Genomic DNA, 13,900 nt, shown 5'->3' on the forward strand with positions numbered 1-13,900 from the left:
AAAATAGAAACTTGACAGTGAAGAAATCTACAGATACCACATCAACTCAACCATCAGGTACCTCAAAAAGAGGTACAAATCGTCTTCCAGTATTTGTCCAAAACTTGCATACAGTGAATCTAAACTTGAAGAAATATTAGACAAATCCAAATTAAAAGAAATTCTACAGAATAAATGTCCTGTTCTCCTAAAAAATGTCAAGGCCACGCAAGACAAAGACTAAGAAACTGTTCCAGATTAAGGAGAATAGAGACATGAAAACTAAATGCAACAAGTAATTCTTGAACAGATCTGAGGAAAATGCTATAAAAGATATTGCAGGATCACTTGGAGAGGCCTAGGTGGGCTGATCACCTGAGGTCAGGAGTTCAAGACCAGCCTGGCTAACATGGTGAAACCCTGTCTCTACTAAGAATACAAAAATTAGCTGGGTGTGGTGGCAGGCACTTGTAATCCCAGCTACTCAGGAGGCTGAGGTGGAAGAATCACTTGAAACCAGGAGGCAGAGGTTGCAGCGAGCCAAGATCGCACCATCACACTCCAGCCTGGGCAACAAGAGCAAAACTCTGTCTCCAAAAAAAAGATATTGCAACAATTACCAAAATTTGAATATGGACTATGAATTGAATAACAGCTTTGTATCCATGTTAAGTTTTCTGGTTTGAATAGTTGTACTGTGGTTGTATTTTTAGGAATATTCTTAGTATATTCTTAGGAAATACATACTGAAGTATTTAGGGGCAAAGAAGCACAATTCTGAAACTCATTCTCAGACCTTTCAGAAAGAGAAATATATATGGCAAGTAGGACAAATATAAACAATTTGTAAGTCTAAGTTAAAATAATAAAAATTTGTATGGACTTATTTACCTGTTTTTCTGTCTACAGGCAGGTAAGTTTCACTACAGCTTATGGAAAACAAATCTCTCAGGCCCTTTGAACACAATGCTGTGGCAGATGTTGCTGACCTGCTTCCCTCGGATTTGCTTTCTCTTTGCAGATACTAGTTTTGTCTGAGCCCTAGAAAAAGACTGTGTTTGATGTTGAAACAGAAACCACATCTTATGGGGCCCACTGTGCAGAAGAGCACAAGCTGAAACAATATCAAGACCTAAGAGAGGTTATTTTTCTAATGTAACACACACACACACACAGAGAGAGAGAGAAAGAGAGAGAGAGAGTAAAAATTCCAACAGTAGAAAAAGGAATGAAATGAAAAGTAAAAATGTCCTTCCCAAATTTATTCCACTCCCCAGAGGAAACCACTATTAATGATTTTTTCATATCTTGCCTCCAAATTTTAAGGAGAGCGATTATACACACATGTATGGATATAGGTATATTATGTATATATCATATCTCCTTTACATTTTCAATGTTTCTATATACACATATTTTTAAGTTGGTGCTTATCATTCTCAGGACAGAGAGAAGTTTCCTTGGAGGAGGTGCTAGGTAGGGGAGGTTGTCCTTTGTCCTTTACAAGAATCCCAGACCCAGAGAATGAAGGAATTTTCACAACATCAATAGCTGCTAAATGGTAGAGAAGAAACTAGAGACTCTTCAAATGCTTTGCATTGTTTTATTTTGTTCTCAAGCTTGTTTTATGGTTCAAAGTCTTACATTTACAAAGGTGCTGCTCCATCATGTCCTCACTCTCAAAGGCACACACATACATATCCCAAAATCTGAATGCATAAACAAAAATATAAGTGCAAACAACATAAAAGAGACCCAGATTTATACATATACATGTAAATGCCTGTTCCATGTAGGAAATGTATTCATTCTTTCAACAGTTTTGATACAATTGATATTTCTCCCCGTTTATGTGACAGGCTCTGAATGTTCCTGGTTCGTCTTCTACACACAGCACTTTCCCGGCGGCACATGAGTCACATGAAGCTTCTCTGGAGCAGAAATTCTATAGAAATAACTCTCTCCTGCCCCTTGGGTTACCCCTGGAGACTGTCAGTATCAAAGAGAATGTAAGACAATGCAATTAAATTAACAAAACATGTCTCAAGATTGTATATAATATATTCATTAGCAGCAAATAGGAATTATTGCTGGCTAAATATAACATCCTAATCATACTCCATTAGAAATTATCTGTCTTTTGATTAAATAATTAGATGCTAACACTTAAAATAGTTCCATGTTTACTAAAAAACAAAGTCATTAAAATATACTCACTGACTACAGTTTCTCCACGTAAAAAAAAAAAAACTCATGAAAACTTTCTTAGAATGAAGTTCTTTCCATTACTCTTTATTCCAAACAACAGGCAAATATTATTTTAATTATGACTATACTTTGTTGTTCTCTACCATGTCTCACTTATTCTCCCCTACTGGTTTAGCCTAGTTTAAACTTTAGATAATCTAATTTTCTTCCTTTTTTACTTTATTTTCCTTTTATTTTAATAGACTGTTTTTTCTTTCACTTAGTATCCTTCGGCATGACCTTTTTCTCCAGCTCCAAAAAGCTCCCAGGATCCCTGAGCTCCATATAATATTCCTTATAACTAAAACTGATAGTGCTGATGTTTGGACCAAGAAGCTGCCAGGCACGTGTCCAATAAACTGTTACCTGAGTATGAGTATACAGGCATCCATCCCTTTGGAGAAGGACTATGGGAATCATCATTACCATCTGTGTTTGCCATGTGTTACAAGATCCTTTCTCCTGGAAATCCAGCCTCCTCTTTAGTCCATGGTTTCCAAGTCTGAAAACTGCCTCAGGTCTGGAAACTGTGTAAGCAATTATGACTTTATAGACTGTTTTCAGCCTCTGGCCATCCATCCTTGATTTCTTCTGCAAGTATAAAATGAGTATTGCCCATCTGTTTGTCTTTAGAGGTGCTGGTTCTATTAACCACCTCCATAACATTTGCAGATCCATCCTTCTTGGCCACCACTCTGATCCTGCCTCTCCTTGTAATAGTTGCATACATCTGGTTTCAGAGACTGTCTCACCACTTGGCCTCTATTGCTCTAGGGTTCTGTGGCCTTCTTTATTATCGGTGAGCCTGGATCTGTAAAATTGCCTCTTTACAATCAGCTATGGTTTATAGAACTACCAACAAATATATTTTCGTGATTCTTTTTGCTAGTGTGTTGCTTGAGGTCTTGGTAAATGGTGTATCCTCTTAGCTGTTTCATGGAACGTAATCAACTAATAGACCTTCCAGCCTTGCCTGGTATATTCATAGCATGCCAACTTCACTGAGCCTTTTAATTCCTTCTGCCATGGCAATTTTGGCATTTCAATTTCACTTTGCATGTTGGGAGACAATTCTGGTGTTTCTTCACATCTTTTGAGCAAAAGGCATTGAGAGTAGTGTTCAATGATACCAGCAAAGCTGCTCTGAGGTAGAAAACAGATTTGCTCACATTTCAGGATAAGACAGCTAGAATCTGCCTCCCCACCCTAAGACATTCTGGGATAATGAAAGAGAATACATCTCCAGAGGGGAGAAGTGATAGGTATGTTAGCAGCCCCTACATAAGATCAGGGTGTCCTAAGCTTGGAATGTCTCAGCTGTGACAGAGGCTCTGTGTGAACAGTACTCACCTGGGCCCACTCTGCCTCACCTCCTTTAAATTGGTGGTCAGGATGGATGACCCAGTGTGAACTTCAAGCTCCTACTGCCTGCTGTGCTAAGCTGTCTGGATCCAGCTGGACTCATTGCTTCCTTCTTGGCCATGTGGATGGAAGTGTGGTGGGCCGACCTAGCAGCTGCCTGCTGCTTAGAGACTGCTTGACCCCTTGGAAAAGCATGCTTGTTCCATGTTTGTTGCTTTTTCCATGTTGCTGCTTTCTCCATGCTTCTAGGAGCCATCCCAGGGTGAGTGATAGGGTGTTAAATCCAGTATCTCAAGAAAGTACTCCCAAAACGATAAACTCTCTTCTTTCTACCTGATGTTCTGGCCACTTTTACCACGCACCCTTAGAATCCCCAGAGTATTCCTCAATTGCATGCCAAATAGGCCTTGTTGTTCTTCTTAGGTGTAGCCCATTCCCTCCCTTATGAGTCCCAGCAAGCCTTTAGATGTGTTATATTGCAACTTAACCCGAGTTTACAGACATAGCAGCCAGAAGGAAAGGAAGGAAAGGAGGGGCAGATCCTGATGTGGACATATGTTGTCTACCTGGAGCTCTGATATCATTGAGGGGTTGTATTAAACAACGATAGAATTGCCTAAGTGTCTCATTCTTGTTATGTGGCATTTAATAGTGAGCTTTATTTTATCTTATTATTTTAGAGGCAGAGTCTCATTCTGTCCCACAGGCTGGAGTGCAACGGCATAATCATAACTCACTATAGCCTTGAGCTCCTGGACTCAAGGGATCTTCCCACCTCAGCCTCCTGAGTAGCTGGGACTACAGGCCTGTGCCACCACACTCAGCTAAGGTTTTTATTTTATTTTTTGTAGAGGTGGGGTATCTTGCCATGTTGCCCAGGTTGGGCTGGTCTTGAACTCCTGGTCTCATGTGATCTTCCTGACTCAGCCGCCCTAAGTGTTGAGATTATAGGTATGAGCCACCACCCCAGCTATGACTCTTATTATTAAGCCATGTTTGGTCAGGTATTATGTCACCTGCTGCCAAAAGTAATTTTACTGATTGGCAGAACCAAACCTAGAAGGTGAATGACAGGTGACTTGTTTGTTACTAACCATATTCAGATTGTATTGGTTAAATTTCTCAGTATCAATTTCTTTTTTTTTTTTTTTTGAGACAGAGTCTGGCTCTGTCACCCAGGCTGAAGTACAGTGGCACAGTCTTGGCTCACTGCAACCTCCGCCTCCCGGGTTCAAGTGATTCTTCTGCCTCAGCCTCCTGAGTAGCTGGGATTACAGGCAGCCGCCACAGCGCCCTGCTAATTTTTGTATTTTTTTAGTAGAGATGGGGTTTTGCCATGTTGGCCAGGCTGGTCTCAAACTCCTGACCTCAGGCGATCCACCCGCCTCAGCCTCCCAAAGTGCTGGGATTACAGGCGTGAGCCACCACACCCAGCCATCAGTATCAATTTCTAAGAGTATTACTGAACATTAGATCAATATACACTGGGGTGTGGGGAGGGGGTATTTAAAATAACAATAATAAAAGAGCTAGTGCCAGAAGATACATCAATAGTAGTAAAGCATATAGATAAAGATATAGATAATGGCAGATGCTGTTTCTCATCTACTCCAAAGCTAGCCCCTTTCTTAGTCCTTGTGGGGTTTTGTTTTTGTTTTTTTAATTTTATTAAATTCTTTTTCTTTTAGAGATGGGAGTCTCACTATGTCACCCAGGCTGGTCTCAAACTCCTGAAAACCTTTTGAGTTAAGATATTTTGCTGTTAGGGAAGCTTTCCAGTCTGAGGTCTGGGATGGATCCATGACACAAATCTGGCCAACAAAGCTTAAGCCGCTGTCCTGGGACCATCTGGGAAGGATTTTCCTCACTCAGAGGTAAGCATATGAGGTGAAATGCTGCCTTGCCTGCACCACACCCACTTCTCATCTTTGATAAATGCAGTGATGCCACAAGGAAGACTGAGGGCTGCAGGGATGAGCCCCAGAGTCCTAGCACACTTGACCTTCTCACTTAATGCCAGTGACACCCCCGACCCCACCTCTAGATTTCTTGTGATGTGAAAAAATCAAATTCTTTTTTTTTTTTTGACTTACCAATAGGTGAGACATATTTTATTTGCAGCCAAGGCTTCTTTAGTGGGGTCCATAAATCAAAGGAATATAGAGTTTACCTGGAGACCACATTTGAATACTATTTAGACTCAGTGTTACATCGCTTTCATTGTTATTGTAATTGTTGCTATTGCTATTATTGGCAGGTGTGTAGGAAAGGGGGAAATTACCAAACACTTTGAACACAAGTAGGCTGGGATAACCCAGCCTCAGAGGCGAAATTGGAAATAATCACTCTGGGAAAATAAGAGTTAAGGAGGTGTGGTGATATGTGTCTTCAAATATTAAAATAGCAAACATGTATAAAAGAGATTTAAGCATTTCTCTGTGTTTCTGAGGGACAAAAGTAAGACCTATGGATGGACCTTGTACAGAGTGAGATTTGTCCAGGTAGAACTCACTACCGAGGATCGTTGAAACCTAGACTGAACTGCCCAGTGTCATAGCTCACTTCCTAGTATTGAAGGTTCCAGGTAAAGGTGAGGTGGCCATGTGCAAGGCTGTAACCTGCTAAAATAAGTCACTGTTCAAGGTGAGTTGGCCATGTGCAAGGCTGTAACCTGCTAAAATAAGTCACTGTTCAAGGTGAGAGTCTGGAAATGCTATCCTTGGGGTCTTTCTCACTCGACAATTCTATGCTGCTGTCCCTTCCTGTCATAGAAATTAGGAATTTAATAACTGTGAAATCATAAAATCTGAAACACCAAAGACAACTGGATGCAAGTTTAGATCCTTAGGGGTTTGGAAAATGTTTGCCAGTGATTTTTAAAAATCTCCTAAAATATGACTATAATTCCAAAATTTACTCTTATGTTGATAAGAGACCTGGCATTTAAAGAATTAATCACTGTATCAACATGTAAGGGTATTAGAAAACAGTAATCAGTGCCACAACCAACAAGTCAATGAAGCAGGTTAGATCAACAAAAAACAAACCTTAGTGTACATAGAAATTTAGTGTATGCTAAAAGGGCAAATGGGTGTATCAGTAAATTTATATTGTGGGAACAATTGGTTAACCCTTTGGGAAAAACAAAGTTGGAGTCTTATTTCCTAAAACACATAAAAATAAATTCTAGAGGTAAATTAATATTAATTTTTTAACATTATAAGTTTTTTTTTACAAAATCATAAAAGAATAGTAGAAATCAGTGCCTATTTGTTCTAGAAAGAGGGAACTATTTCTTTAGCATAAAATGAACTGAAGAAATTAAAAAGGACATCATTATTCACAGGTGACATGATTGCCTGGATAAGCAATCCGGAAGAATTTACAGAAAAACTCTTAGAATTAATAAGATAATTTAATAAAATATACCCCCTCTCTATATATAATTACAGTATACCAGCAAAAAACAAACCCCAGGAAATTAAAGTTTTAAAAAATACCATTAATAGCTTCAAAATTATCAAGTAATTAGATTAAACTGTGCAAGATATGTTCAAAATATCTATAAAGATAATTATAAATTTCCGTATAAAACATGTTTAAATTAACCCAAATAATGGGAGATACAACATGTTCAGATTGTAAGGCTCAGAACCGTAAAGACATGAATTCTAAGTTAGCTTATGCAATCCCAGTTAAAATCCTAAGAGTGTGTACATGTGTATGTAACTGGATGAGCTAATTCTTAAATATATATAGAACTGCAAAGGGAATAGCCAACACACTCATGAAAAGAAATAAGTGGAAGGACTTGCTCTACCAGATACCAGAGCTCATTATGAAGCTATAGTAATAGAGACAGTGAGCTATTAGTGCACGGACAGAAACAAAGACTAATGGAACAGAATACGCTATCCAGACACAGGCACAAAATTTATAACAAAGCAGAACAGCAGAGAAAAGGCGGACTTTTCAACAAAACATGCTGGGGCAATTAGGTATTCATGCAGGAAAAATAGATTTGACTCCTGCCTCATGTCTATACCAAAAGTCCATTTAAGAAGGATTAAAGAACTAAATGTGAAAGGCAAAACTAGAAAAAAAAATTTAAGATAATAGCTTAGCAATCTTCTGGTAGTGGAAGATTTCTTAAACAAGATAGAACTTTCATTCAAATAAACATGCCATAAGAATAAAAAAGGACATCCTGCAAAACGAAAGAAGATATTTGCAACATGTAACTAAAAAAAAGAACTTACATGCAGAATATTATTTTCAAAGTCTATAAATAAATTTTAAAAAATACAGCAGACCCAGTAGAAATTAGAATGACTCAAATAGATACTTGACAAAGAGGAAATCCCAGTGGCCAATAAATATATGAAAAGCTGCTCAATTGCATTAAAAAAGGAAATTAAAACCACAAAGTAGCATCATATACTAACCAGATTGGTAAGATATTTGAAGTCTCATAACAGTTGACAGAAAGTGGAGTCAAAAAACTGTAATAACCTGCTTATGGGAGAATAAGTTAATATAACAGTACAAAAAATACTTTGGTGTTGAAGATTTAAAGGCATCAATATCTCATGACCCAGCAAATTCTAGGTACACATTCCAGAGAAATGAATGCATATATGTACCGGTGTGCATGTACAAAAATGTTGACAGCACTATAGTTCAGAACAACCAAAATTACAAACAAACCAAATATCCATCAACAGTAAGTGAATAAATTGATGTATATTTGAATGGAATGTCATAAAACAACAAAAATAAACTACAGCTACATGTCACAAGATTGATAAATGCTGCAATCGTTATGGTACAAAAGATAGTTATAAATAATGCATATGGGAGGATATACCTATTATTGATTTTTAATTTTTAGGGAGGCCTATGTATATAATAAAAAGAAAAATTATAACCATAGAGGTGAATCATGTATTGGTTTTCTATTGCTGCAAAACAATTTATTCCAAAATTTAGTGGCTTAAAAGAAAAAACATTTATTATTCCATAGCTGCTGTGGGTCAGGAATCCCATTGTGGCTTAGCTGGATGCCTCTGGCTCATGGTCTCCCACAGGCTCAATCAAGGTACTCCTGGGCTGCATTCATCTCAAGGTTGGATTGGGGCAGGAGCTGCTTCCAAGTTCATTCACATGGTTGTTGGAGGCCTTCAGTCCTTACTGTTGGCAGGAGACATTAGTTCCTTGCCCCATGAAGCTCATAGTGTGGCATCTGCATCCCCTAGAGCAAGAGCCGAGAGAGGGAACTGGAGGAGAGAGGAGGAAGTGGCAGAAACAGAAACCACAATCAGAGCTACTCAAAAATGGCACACCATTGTTTTTGCTGGATTCTATTGGCTTGAAGCAAGTCCATGAGTCCAGCCCACACTCAGTGGGAGGAGATTACACAGGGCATGAATACCAGTCGGGGCCATCATAAAGGATGCCTACCACAGGCAGTTACTGCTAAAGCAAAGAGGAACATTGTGATAAAGAAGAGGAATAAGAGATGAAGGAAGCTTCTGGAGTGTTGGCATCATTATATTTCTTCATACACATACACACATTTTCACACACTTCAGGATGTACATTATAGCTCACAATGAAAAACTATAAAATTATATATACATAACTATAAAGTTATGTATAGGAAAATCATAGTGAAACCCGTATTATTAAGCATAAAAAAATTTTAAATATCTTTATACTTAGGTCGGGCTCAGTGGCTCATACCTGTAATCCCAGCACTTTGGGAGCCCAAGGTGGGCAGATCACCTAAGGTCAGGAGTTCGAGATCAAGCTGGACAACATGGTGAAACCCTGTCTCTACTAATAATACAAAAATTAGCCAGGCGTGGTGGCAGGTGCCTGTAATCCCAGCTACTCAGGAGGCTGAGGCAGGAGAATGTCTTGAACCCGGGAGGTGGAGCTTGCAGTGAGCCAAGATAGTGCCACTGCACTCCAGCCTGGGTGGCAGAGGCAGACTCCATCTCAAAAAAAAAAAAAAAAAACCATCAAAAGAACACAAAAATCTTTATACCTAATATTATTTAACAAATAAAAAGGGGAAAACCAGAGATAAGAATAATACAATAATCAACAAAAAATGAAAACAAATGAACAAAAGTCAGGCGTGGTGGCTCATACCTGTAATCCCAGCATTTCAGGAGGCTGAGGTGCGAGGATCACTTGAAGCCCAGAGTTCAAGACCAGCCTGGGCAACATAGTGAGACCCCATCTCTCCCAAAAAAACAAAAATAGAAAAATATGCCAGACATGGTGGCACATGCCTATAGTCCCAGCTACTTGGGAGGCTGAGGTGATCAAGCCACTGTGCTCCAGCCTGGGTGACAGAGCAAGACCTTGTCTCAAAAACAAAAAATGAATAATACAATGATAAAAGACCACTTATGCCTTAATCTATACAGACCTGATAAAAATCAATTATGAAAAAAAATGCTACTGTAATCCCAGCCCTTTGGGAACCCGAGGTGGGTGAATCACTTGAGGCCAGGAGTTCAAGGCCAGCCTGGCCAACATGGCAAAACCCTGTCTCTACTAAAAATACAAAAATTAGACAGGGGTGATGGTGCGCACCTGTAGTCCCAGCTGCTTGGGAGACTTAGGCAGAAGAATGGCTTGAACCCAGGAGATGGAGGTTGCAGTGAGCCGAGATCGTGCCACTGCACTTCAGCCTGGGTGACAGAGAAAGACCCCTTTCTCAAAAAAAGAAAAAAAGAAAAGAAAAGAAATATAAGCAAACTTGTAAGAAACTCTTAGAAGACAGTATACAAATGACCAACAAACATATAAAAATGTTCAACTTTACCATCAAAGGATAAGAGTGACAGCAGAAGCAAAACATGTTTGCTTCTTAAATTAACAAAGATGTTTTGAAAGACAGCTTTCACTGTTGAAGAGCGTGTAGTGAAATCAGCATTCTCATACACTATATTAGGCTACATCTGACCATCCTAGAAAGCAACTCAACAATATATCAGGATTTTTCAAATTCAAATGGTATGACCCTACTCTAGAACATTATTTTCAACTTTAAGTAATATAACTGTATTAAATGAAATTTGAAAAATAATAAATAAAAATTAATATCTCTAACCCTACTGCTTTCATAATTTAATTATCATTATTCTGGTTAAATTCTTGACCAGGCTTGGTGGCTCATGCCTGTAATCCCAGCAATTTGGGAGGCTCAGGTGGACAGATCACCTGAGGTCAGGAGTTCAAGACTAGCCTGGCCAACATGGTGAGACCCCATCTCTACTAAAAATACAAAAATTAGACGGGTATGGTGGCACATGCCTGTAATCCCAGCTACTTGGGAGGCTGAGGCAGGAGAATTGCTTGAACCCAGGAGACAGAGGTTACAGTGAGCCGAGAGCATGCCACTGCACTCCAGCCTGGATGACAGAGCAAGACTCTGTCTCAAAAAAATATATATATATTCCTTGCAAGATTTTTTTAAATATGTCTCTGTAGATGGCTGTAATTACCATGTACATAGTTGCATTTTTTAATTTAATATTATATAACATAAATTTTTCCACATTGCCATATATTTGATTGCCACACAATGTTCCTTAGAGTAAAAATACCATGGTTTATTTATTTATTATTCCATTTTGGAGATTTGTTTCTATGATTTTTATCCCTTTTCATTAACTTTGCAATAAACATTCTCCTTTAGAGAAGTTTTTTCCCATATTAGATTGTCTCCTCAATAGAATTTTTAAAATAATTTAAATAAGGTTTTGTCAGCTCTTTAATTAGTTGCCAAATTAGTTTCCAAAAGTTTGTGTGAATTTATAAAGTTGCCAAGGAAGCATGAGTATCAGTTTAACTCCATCTCATCAGCAGTGAATATTATTTGATATGGTCTCTTCTAATTTAGTGATGCAAAAGAGCTTTTTAAAAATTTAGTCTTCTGACAAAGACACTTTATTTAATAGAGGCAAGGCTGAGTTCCCCACGCTGCTCACAGTTCACAGTTCAGGGCCAGCTTCCAACTGTCTGACACAAGAACAATTAGAAACAACATATGGAGGTGGATAAGAATCACTATGTGATAACATCATGCAGTTAAAAAGATCTGATGTCATTTATTAAATGTCATCATCTATAGGCTTTAAAAGAAAGGAGAAAACTGTTCCATAAAACTATCACATATTCTAACTGAAAATGAAAGAATGAATGGGAACTGTTTTGAAAGAAAGGCAGTTAAAAATAAACTGATAATGGACAAAACAAACCCACTAGAAACTACAGTCCAGAAATATGTCTCTAGAAGTGACATTAATTAGGACAGAGGAAAGGGAGTTATATCTGACCTGAGATCAATAATCTTTCATTGGATTAAAGACAACCAGGTAGAATATCCAAAGGATATTCTTTTATGAAATGAAAAGGAAGGAAATGTCACTATGATTTTAATACAAAACTATATTTGGTCTTTGACCCTGGCTTCTGGCACAGAGCTCCTGAAACCCGTGGAATTTCCTGAGTGATGGGAGTGTCCTTTGTAATTCATAATGAGCAGCTTTCATCACAGCTGAGTTTATGCAAATGGCACGATTTAGAGCACGATCCCTAGATAGCCTCAGGATGCGGCTGGTCACCAGAAAGACCAAGTAGGGTCTTGGAACTTTCAGCCCCACCCACTGGGCTCTGGGAAGAGGAAGAGGAGGTAGAGATTAAGTGATATAAAAACCCTTGAACAGGCCAGGTGCAGTGGCTCATGCCTGTAATCCCAGCACTTTGGGAGGCCGAGGTGGGCAGATCACCTGAGGTCAGGAGTTCAAGACCAGCCTGTTCAATATGGTGAAACCCGGTCTCTCATTTAAGGGGAAGGATTTCTTTTTCTGTTGTTCATTACTGTATCCCCTGCACCTAAAAAAAAAAAAAAAAAAAAAAAAAAAAATGCCTGCTAACCAATAAATAGTTGTTAAATAAGTGAATCCTAGAATAGATTGATACCTAGTTACATATTACAAACTTAAATGAATCAGAATTAACTTTCTATCCTCTCCCTCCCACTCTCTGCCTCCCCTCTAATCTCTCTTCCTAGCTTTTCTCTCTCTCTATCCCATTCTCTTCCATTACACATATGGCAAAATGAGTTCAGAGAGGCTTTCCACAGAAAGACAAGACAGGGAAGCAGAGCAGAGGGGCAGTAGCTGGCCTGGGAGGGTGGGGCCAAAGAGTTTATTTTAAATGGAATGAAAAAGCATGGTTGAAAGTTGATGAAAATGATTCAGTGGACACAAACTGGTGACCCAGAAGAAGCAGCAAAGGTTGGCTTGACCAGATCCAGAGCGTAAGTGGAGGGCATGGTCTTGGGTGGGCACAGGAACAGTCAGAAGGCCAATTAAACGTGTTCAGGTGCAGAGAAGGCTGGAGGTGATGGTAGCAGTTTGCAGAACTTTTTTTTAATTTTTTTTTTCCAGAGAAATAGGAAAAAGCATCACTGAGTGGGGACAGGAAGGAGGAGCTGTAAGTCTGGGAAGAATGACTAAGGTAGGAAATCATCATCTAGCACAAGGGCGAGTTATTGGACTAGGGAAAGGAGTGGAACTGCTGGACAGAGGCGGTTGAATTTAAAGTGAGACCAGTTGTTGGGTCAACATGATCTGGGATTTTTTTATTTGCTTGTTTGTTTGTTTTATGGCATATTCTGCTACACGGTTCAGAGTGAGCAGGAAGAGAGCAGCGTTTAACCAGGTTTGGAGTTTTCCAAGCAAGTGGTGAGAAGTAAGTGAGGGCAAGGGAATTGGAGGTGCAGCCAAGGGAGGAGTTCCTGGTGATGGGCGATGAAGCCCCCACTGTGGAAGGCAGGCAATGAGGCTGTGAGGGGGTTGGGAAACGTGAACTTGTGGAGGGAGGCATAGGTGGTAGGGGTTCAGTAAGGCCCAGGAACATTGGAGTACAGGCACTACAGAGAGTGAGCTAAAGACAGGAGCTAGTGGTCTGAAAGTGAAATATTTGAAATTGGTATTTGGAAGGGGCACATTTCTTAACCGTGACAAGGATATGGAATGGGAATAAAATAGAGAGGAAGATAAAAGCCTGGAGAAAATTCTAGGATTAAGAGGCCACGATATTGGAAGTATTTTATTCCTATGATTGCTGTATGTTTATGCAGTTAATTTGTGACTTCCACATGTGTTAGAGTTGTGATAATGGCCCAACCTAGGTGCACATTAGGGGCACACTGGGGGAGCCTTTAGAAAATATAGGTGCTGGGGACCCACACTAGACCAAGTGAATTAGAACTGTTGAGGTTGAAGAT

This window comes from Gorilla gorilla, chromosome 7 (assembly GCF_029281585.2).
Source record: "Gorilla gorilla gorilla isolate KB3781 chromosome 7, NHGRI_mGorGor1-v2.1_pri, whole genome shotgun sequence".
Lineage (NCBI taxonomy): Eukaryota > Metazoa > Chordata > Mammalia > Primates > Hominidae > Gorilla > Gorilla gorilla.